Below are 6,530 nucleotides of genomic sequence, written 5' to 3'. Positions count from 1 at the left end.
TTGCCTGGGGAAAATGGCATGTTGTATATCATTGGAAAAGTCCATGGAGGCTTGACTGCCACTGGGTTAGTTGAAGTGATGGATCGAAAGCCACTTGGGTGGTCTCAGACTGAGCGGGAAACAACAGCTTGAGGAAGAAGAGTTCGAGGACACGAGACCCTTGCTAGGTGCTTCTCGTATTTCTTATTGCTTTGGACAAGGAGCAGAAAGGTTTGTCTGCAATCGTCTGCTGTACTGTGGTATATTTATGGAAGGTATTTGTAATGTATGGCAAAAGAGATCCTGCATGTGCATTGGTGTATATCCAGTTCATGTTCCTGACAACGTGGGACAGGGCCCACAGGTTACGCTCTTCCCAGTGCATTCGGCAGAGTGTGTCCGTGGAGCTTTCATGCAGTAGATCTGTAGAACAATTAAATATGAATCCAGAGCAGGGGTTCCCAACCAGGGCTTGTGTGGATTACTGTCCTCCATCCCCCAAATAGGTTTTTAGAAGTTATCAGAATTCGAATGCTGGTTTGAGATGTGGAAGACCTTGAAAGACCTTGGCTCGAATCTGCCCACACTGGGTGATTTTAAACCAGTGTCTCAGTGTCTCAGTGGTGTGAGAATAAAGTGGATATGTAAGAAGAGGAGTTGTTTCTTATATGCCATTTTTCTCTGCCCAAAGGAGTCTCAAAGCGGCTTACAATCGCCTTCCCTTTCCTCTCCCCACAACAGACACCCTGTGAGGGAGGGGGAGGCTGAGAGAGCCCTGAGATTACTGAAGAAGAAGAGTTGGTTCTTATATGCCGCTTTTCTCTACCCGAAGGAGTCTCAAAGCGGCTTATATTCGCCTTCCCTTTCCTTTCCCCACAACAAACACCCTGTGAGGGAGGGGAGGCTGAGAGAGCCCTGATATTACTGAAGAAGAAAAAGAAGAGTTGGTTCTTTTATGCTGCTTTTCTCTACTCGAAGGAGTCTCAAAGTGGCCTACAGTCGCCTTCCCTTCCTCTCTCCACATCAGACACCTTGTGAGGGAGGTGAGGCTGAGAGAGTCCTGATATTCCTGCTCTGCCAGAACAGCTTTATCAGTGCTGTGTCTTGCCCAAGGTCACCCAGTTGGCTGCATGTAGGGTAGCAGGAAATCAAACTCGGCTCGCCAGATTCAAAGTCTGCATTCCTAACCACTACACCAAGCTGGCTATTTATACAAATCATATATACAGTTCTCAGCCTGTCGGAAGAAGGGCGGGATGAACCCCCCCCCCTCCAATTTTGTGGCCCAGTAACAAAACAAAACAACCCTAGCAGGTCCAACTGTCATTGAAAGTTTTCTTCTACTGCATAGAGTGCTAGTCTCAACCTTGGTAACGTGCTTCAAAAAACAGGCTGTATTGTGTGCACCCAGACACAATTGTTCCAGCTTCCTTTACCTCCTCAAGAGCTTTCCCCTAGACATACACTGCTGTTGGTACTGCCTGAATGGAAATGCCTCTTGAAAAGAATTTCTGCCTCGGTTTGCCAAAAGGAAGTTTAGAAGTCCTCACGGCTGTGGAAGAGGAAGTGGGTGGACTGCCCTTGGCACGGTCTCCAAGGACGAGGTTTGCCAGTCAAGTGGAAGACCCAATTTTACCTGGAGAAAAGTGTCTCTGTTTTGTACGTCACTTTTCCCAATTGGGCAAACCGGAGAAAAACCAATGCTGGAAACGTCGGTTTTGGGGTGTACACATGGGAAGATTTCTTTCTCACCCAATTTACGTCCCACCTTTTCCCAGCTTACATTTTTTGATAAAATTAAAGCTTTCACGTTAAAAATAATTCAGATCTCCTGCGAAAATTAGTTAACATTTCAATCTTAGGAGCTTGTCAAATTTCGTTTCCTGTGCCGGAGGTGCTGCATTGTCGGTAAGTGGTGTACAGGTGGTTATTTTCACAATATCCTTGTGTCTGTTGGGAGGCCAGCTTTTGAGGGTATTCTGTAGGCCTCAACCATAGGCCAACTGCTTTATGGATAACTGCAAGTGTTTTAGGTCCTGTAGGGCAGGGGTAGTCAACCTGTGGTCCTCCAGATGTTCGTGGACTACAATTCCCAGGAGCCCTGCCAGCAAACGCTGGCAGGGGCTCATGGGAATTGTAGTCCATGAACATCTGGAGGACCACAGGTTGACTACCCCTGCTGTAGGGCCCTAGTCTCACTTTGGGAGATAAATCCACCAACGTGGCTGAGATAACCTTGGCCAACTTTTCTGCATCTGGAAGATTTTGAGCGCTTGATCGTAATCTTCTCCAAGGGGCATCAGGGAGAAGGTGGTCCTTCAGGTACGAAGGTCCCAGACCATTTAGGGCCTTGAAGGGAAGCACCAACAACTTGAACTTGATTCGGTCTTCAATCAGGATCCTAAAGCATCCTATGAATAGTATCTGTTCAGCAGCTGCTTGAAGTTGGCCAGTGAGGGGGAGCTCACCACCTCCTTAGGCAGCCTATTCCGCTGCTGAACTATACTCCTAGAACCCTAGAGTAGGAAGGGGCCATGCAGGCCATCCAGTCCCACCCCCTGCTCAGTGCAGGATCAGCCTCAAGCATCCAGGAGAAGGATCTGTCCAGCCACTTCTTGAAGACCACCAGTGAGGGTGAGCTCCCCATCTCCTAAGTCTCACCACTGCTCAACTACTCTATGAATTCTGCCTCCCCCCCCCCCCATATCTAGCCAATACCTTTCTATACTTAGTTTAAACCCATGACTGCAGGTCCCATCCTCTGCTGCCAACAGGAACCGCTCCCCGCCCTCCAAGTGACAACTGTCAAATCTTTAAGGACAGCCATTCTGTGCCCTTGAGGCATTGTCCCTGTTTGTTGGATGTAATCGAGATAATTGCCCATATTCCATTATTTTGCCCGCTGTATGTGGAATAAAGGAAATGGTTAACAAAGCCCCTCCTTCCGCATTGTAACCCCCTTGGAAAAATTTCCGAGTACGCTGGGAATTCCCTAATGCGAAGACATCTTTTGGAAGATAGATAGAATCTCGCTAAGGGCTGCAGTTTCACTACCCAGTGATTTGCAAACACAAAGGAGTTTTTAATATCGGTGTAATTTTATAACCTTTATTACATTTATTATTAAATCAGAGTCCAGAGGCACCTTTAAGACCAACAAAGATTTATTCAAGGTGTGAGCTTTCGAGTGCAAGCACTCTTCCTCAGACTTGCACTCAAAAGCTCATGTCTTGAATAAATCTTTGTTGGTCTTAAAGGTGCCACTGGGCTCTGATTTTTTTTTTTTTCCGTGCTGCTTCAGACCAACATGGCTACCCACTTGAATCTATATATATTGTTATTATCACCCTCATATCTCTTCTTGGAACCTTTTTAAAAATTGCTACTGAGCTATATTATTGATCTTATGCATCTTTTCTTTCTTGATTCAATCACTGTATTGTTTTGGCATCGCTTAGCAGATGGCGTAATTGCATCCATTGGTCGGAAAGGGCTGGTCAAAGGACTGTAAAGAAATTCATTGGGGAAAATTCCCAGGAGTCCCTGCCAGCATCTGAAGAAGAAGAGTTGGTTCTTATATGCCGCTTTTTCTACCTGAAGGAGGCTCAAAGCAGCTTCCAATTGCCTTCCCATTCCTCTCCCCACAACAGACACCCTGTGGGGTGGTTGAGGCTGAGAGAGCCCTGAGATTACTGAAGAAGAAGAAGAGTTGGTTCTTATATGCCACTTTTCTCTACCCGAAGGAGTCTCAAAGAGGCTTCCATTCGCCTTCCCTTTCCTCTCCCCACAACAGACACCCTGTGGGGTGGGTGAGGCTGAGAGAGCCCTGATATCACTGCTCGGTCAGAACAGCTTTATCAGTGCTGTGTTGAGCCCAAAGTCACCCAGCTGGCTGCATGTGGGGGAGCAGGGAATCAAACCCGGCTTGCAAAGTTAGAAGTCCCTACTCCTAACCGCTACACCAAACTGGCAGGGGCTTCTGGGAATTGTGGTCATGAACAACTTGAGAGCCACAATTGTCCACCTCTACCCTGTGGAGTGGCCATGAGTCGCCTGCCACTTGAGAATAGCCCCCCCCCCCACACACACACACGCTGAAGGGTCCTTCATAGGGGCTCTTTGCAAGTTGCTATGCCAACAGGTTGGCACTTGAAACTTAAGCTGCATCCCTTCCCGATGAACGCACAACAGCAGCAGGATCGATAGGGGCTGAAAGGCTGGCATGCTGCTTACAGTAACACAGCGCACCAACATTCAATGCATGGCAAACATCTGCTTCCCCCCCCCCCTCCAAATCTGTTCTCTCCAAGGCCTCTTACAGTCCTAATTGCTTTGTACCTGCGAGGAGGTCTTGGGAGGGAGAGCTGGCTGCGGTTCCATTTAGCTCTTGGAGGGGGGGGGGGACTGAATAAAGCCCTGGAAATGTTGCAAACAAGGAACAACACAGTCGTATTTGCATTTTTTAATAGGCAAGGCTTTCCCCCTCCGGTTCTCTGGCGTAGGCAGGGCTATGCCTGTTCCATGCTAAATGATAAGAAAGGAAAGTGAGAGCAGTTCGTCAGTGGAACAGGCTTCCTCGGGAGGTGGTGGGTTCTCCATCTTTGGAAGTTTTTAAGCAGAGGCTGGAGAGCCATCTGACGGAGAGGCTGATTCTGTGAACCTGGGCAGATGGTGAGTGGGTGGGCAGAAGGGATTGAGTTGGTGCTTAGCTCTTGTGGCCCCTTCTTGCCTGCCCAGGGAAATGCCAATTGCCACTCTGGAATTGGGAAGCGAATTTCTTCTAGGCCAGATTCTTTATTTTTTTGGGGGGGGGAGGGGATCATGTGGGCATGGAATTCAGGACACAGTGGGTGGGCAGGTACTTGTGAGTTTCCTGCATTTTGCGGGGGGTTGGACCAGATTTTATTTATTATTATTATTTATTACATTTATATACCGCCACTCCCAGCGTGGTGGCTCATGGCGGTTTACATCCAATAAAAACATAAAAATATCATAAAACCATCGAAATTACATAAATTACAAACATTGAAACCCCAAAATGTCCTGCAGGAAGCATCAGAGATATGTAGTTAGCACATTAAAAGTGCTCACCGAAGCACGCCAGAGCATGCAACCCTAACACGGCCTCTCTCCTGTGTGAACTCTTTGGCTTCAATTCAAATCACAGATGAATATATTTTACGAATATTCAGGAAAAACAAATGTAGCACCAAGAAAAGCTGTGCTTCCTGTGTCGTTTTTTTCCTTTTCTCGCCCTTTTTTCCCAGTGTGTTTCTGAATTACCCCTCTTCTCCCCTTCACTTCCTCTGCCTCTTGTGGCCACCATTTTGTGGTTAGCTCCGCCTCCTGCGGCAGCCATTTTTGTTCTGGTGATCTCTGCCTGGTGTCAGAATTCCAACACTGTCCACAGGCTCAGACAGGTTTTGGGTCCCTGCTAGAAATCATTCAGACCAAGTCATTTTGTATATTGTCTTTTATTGTAAGTTTTGAACTTTTGCTAATTCGGGAGGGAGGGGACGGCCTGCCCCCAAGCCCTGAGAATCTTTCTCAGCCACTCATTTTATAGCTTCACATCCACAAAGGCTTGGATTTTTTTTAAGATTCCTGTTTAAATCACAAAAATATAGAGAATCGCATTACTCACATCCACTGAACTGCAGCAGAGCCAAGGACAAAGACTGTTTAAAAGAAAGGAAAAGGAATGTGATGGAGATGAAATTTACCTGGAATCCCGCCCTTCCTTCCTTCCTTCCTTCCTTCCTTCCTTCCTTCCTTCCTTCCTTCCTTCCTTCCTTCCTTCCTTCCTCTCCCCTCCTCTCTCTCTTTCTCTTTCTCTTTCTCTCTCTTTCCCTTCCTTCCTTCCTCTCTTTCTCTTTCTTTCTCTTTCTTTCTCTTTCTTTCTCTTTCCCTTCCTTCCTTCCTTCCTTCCTTCCTCCCTCCCTTCCTCTCTTCTCCCTCCCTCCCTCCTTCCTCTCCCTCCTTCCTCTCCCTCTCCCTCTCCCTCTCCATCCCCCTCCCCCTCCCCCTCCCCCTCTCCCTCTCCCTCTCCCTCTCCCTCTCCCTCTCCCTCTCCCATTCTCTTTCCCTTTCTCTTTCCCTTCCCTCCCTCCCTCCCTCCCTCCCTCTCTTCTCCCTCCCTCCCTCCCTCCTTCCTTCCTCTCCCTCTCCCTCTCCCTCTCCCTCTCCCTCTCCCTCTCCCTCTCCCTCTCCCTCTCCCTCTCCCTCTCCCTCTCCCTCTCCCATTCTCTTTCCCTTTCTTCCCTCCCTCCCTCCCTCCCTCCCTCCCTCCCTCCCTCCCTCCCTTCCTTCCTTCCTTCCTTCCTTCCTTCCTTCCTTCCTTCCTTCCTTCCTTCCTTCCTTCCTTCCTTCCTCCCTCCCTCCCTCCCTCCCAGATCAGAATTACAGAAATGGAAAAGAATGAAAGCCAGTGTGGTGTTGTAGTTAACAGTGGCGGCTTCTAAGCTGGTGAGCCACGTTTGATTCCCTGCTTCTCCACACACAGTCAGCAAGGTGACCTTGGGCCAGTCATAGTCCTGATAGAACTATTC

The sequence above is a fragment of the Paroedura picta genome, chromosome 4 (assembly GCF_049243985.1).
Source record: "Paroedura picta isolate Pp20150507F chromosome 4, Ppicta_v3.0, whole genome shotgun sequence".
Lineage (NCBI taxonomy): Eukaryota > Metazoa > Chordata > Lepidosauria > Squamata > Gekkonidae > Paroedura > Paroedura picta.
This window is presented reverse-complemented; position numbering follows the sequence as displayed.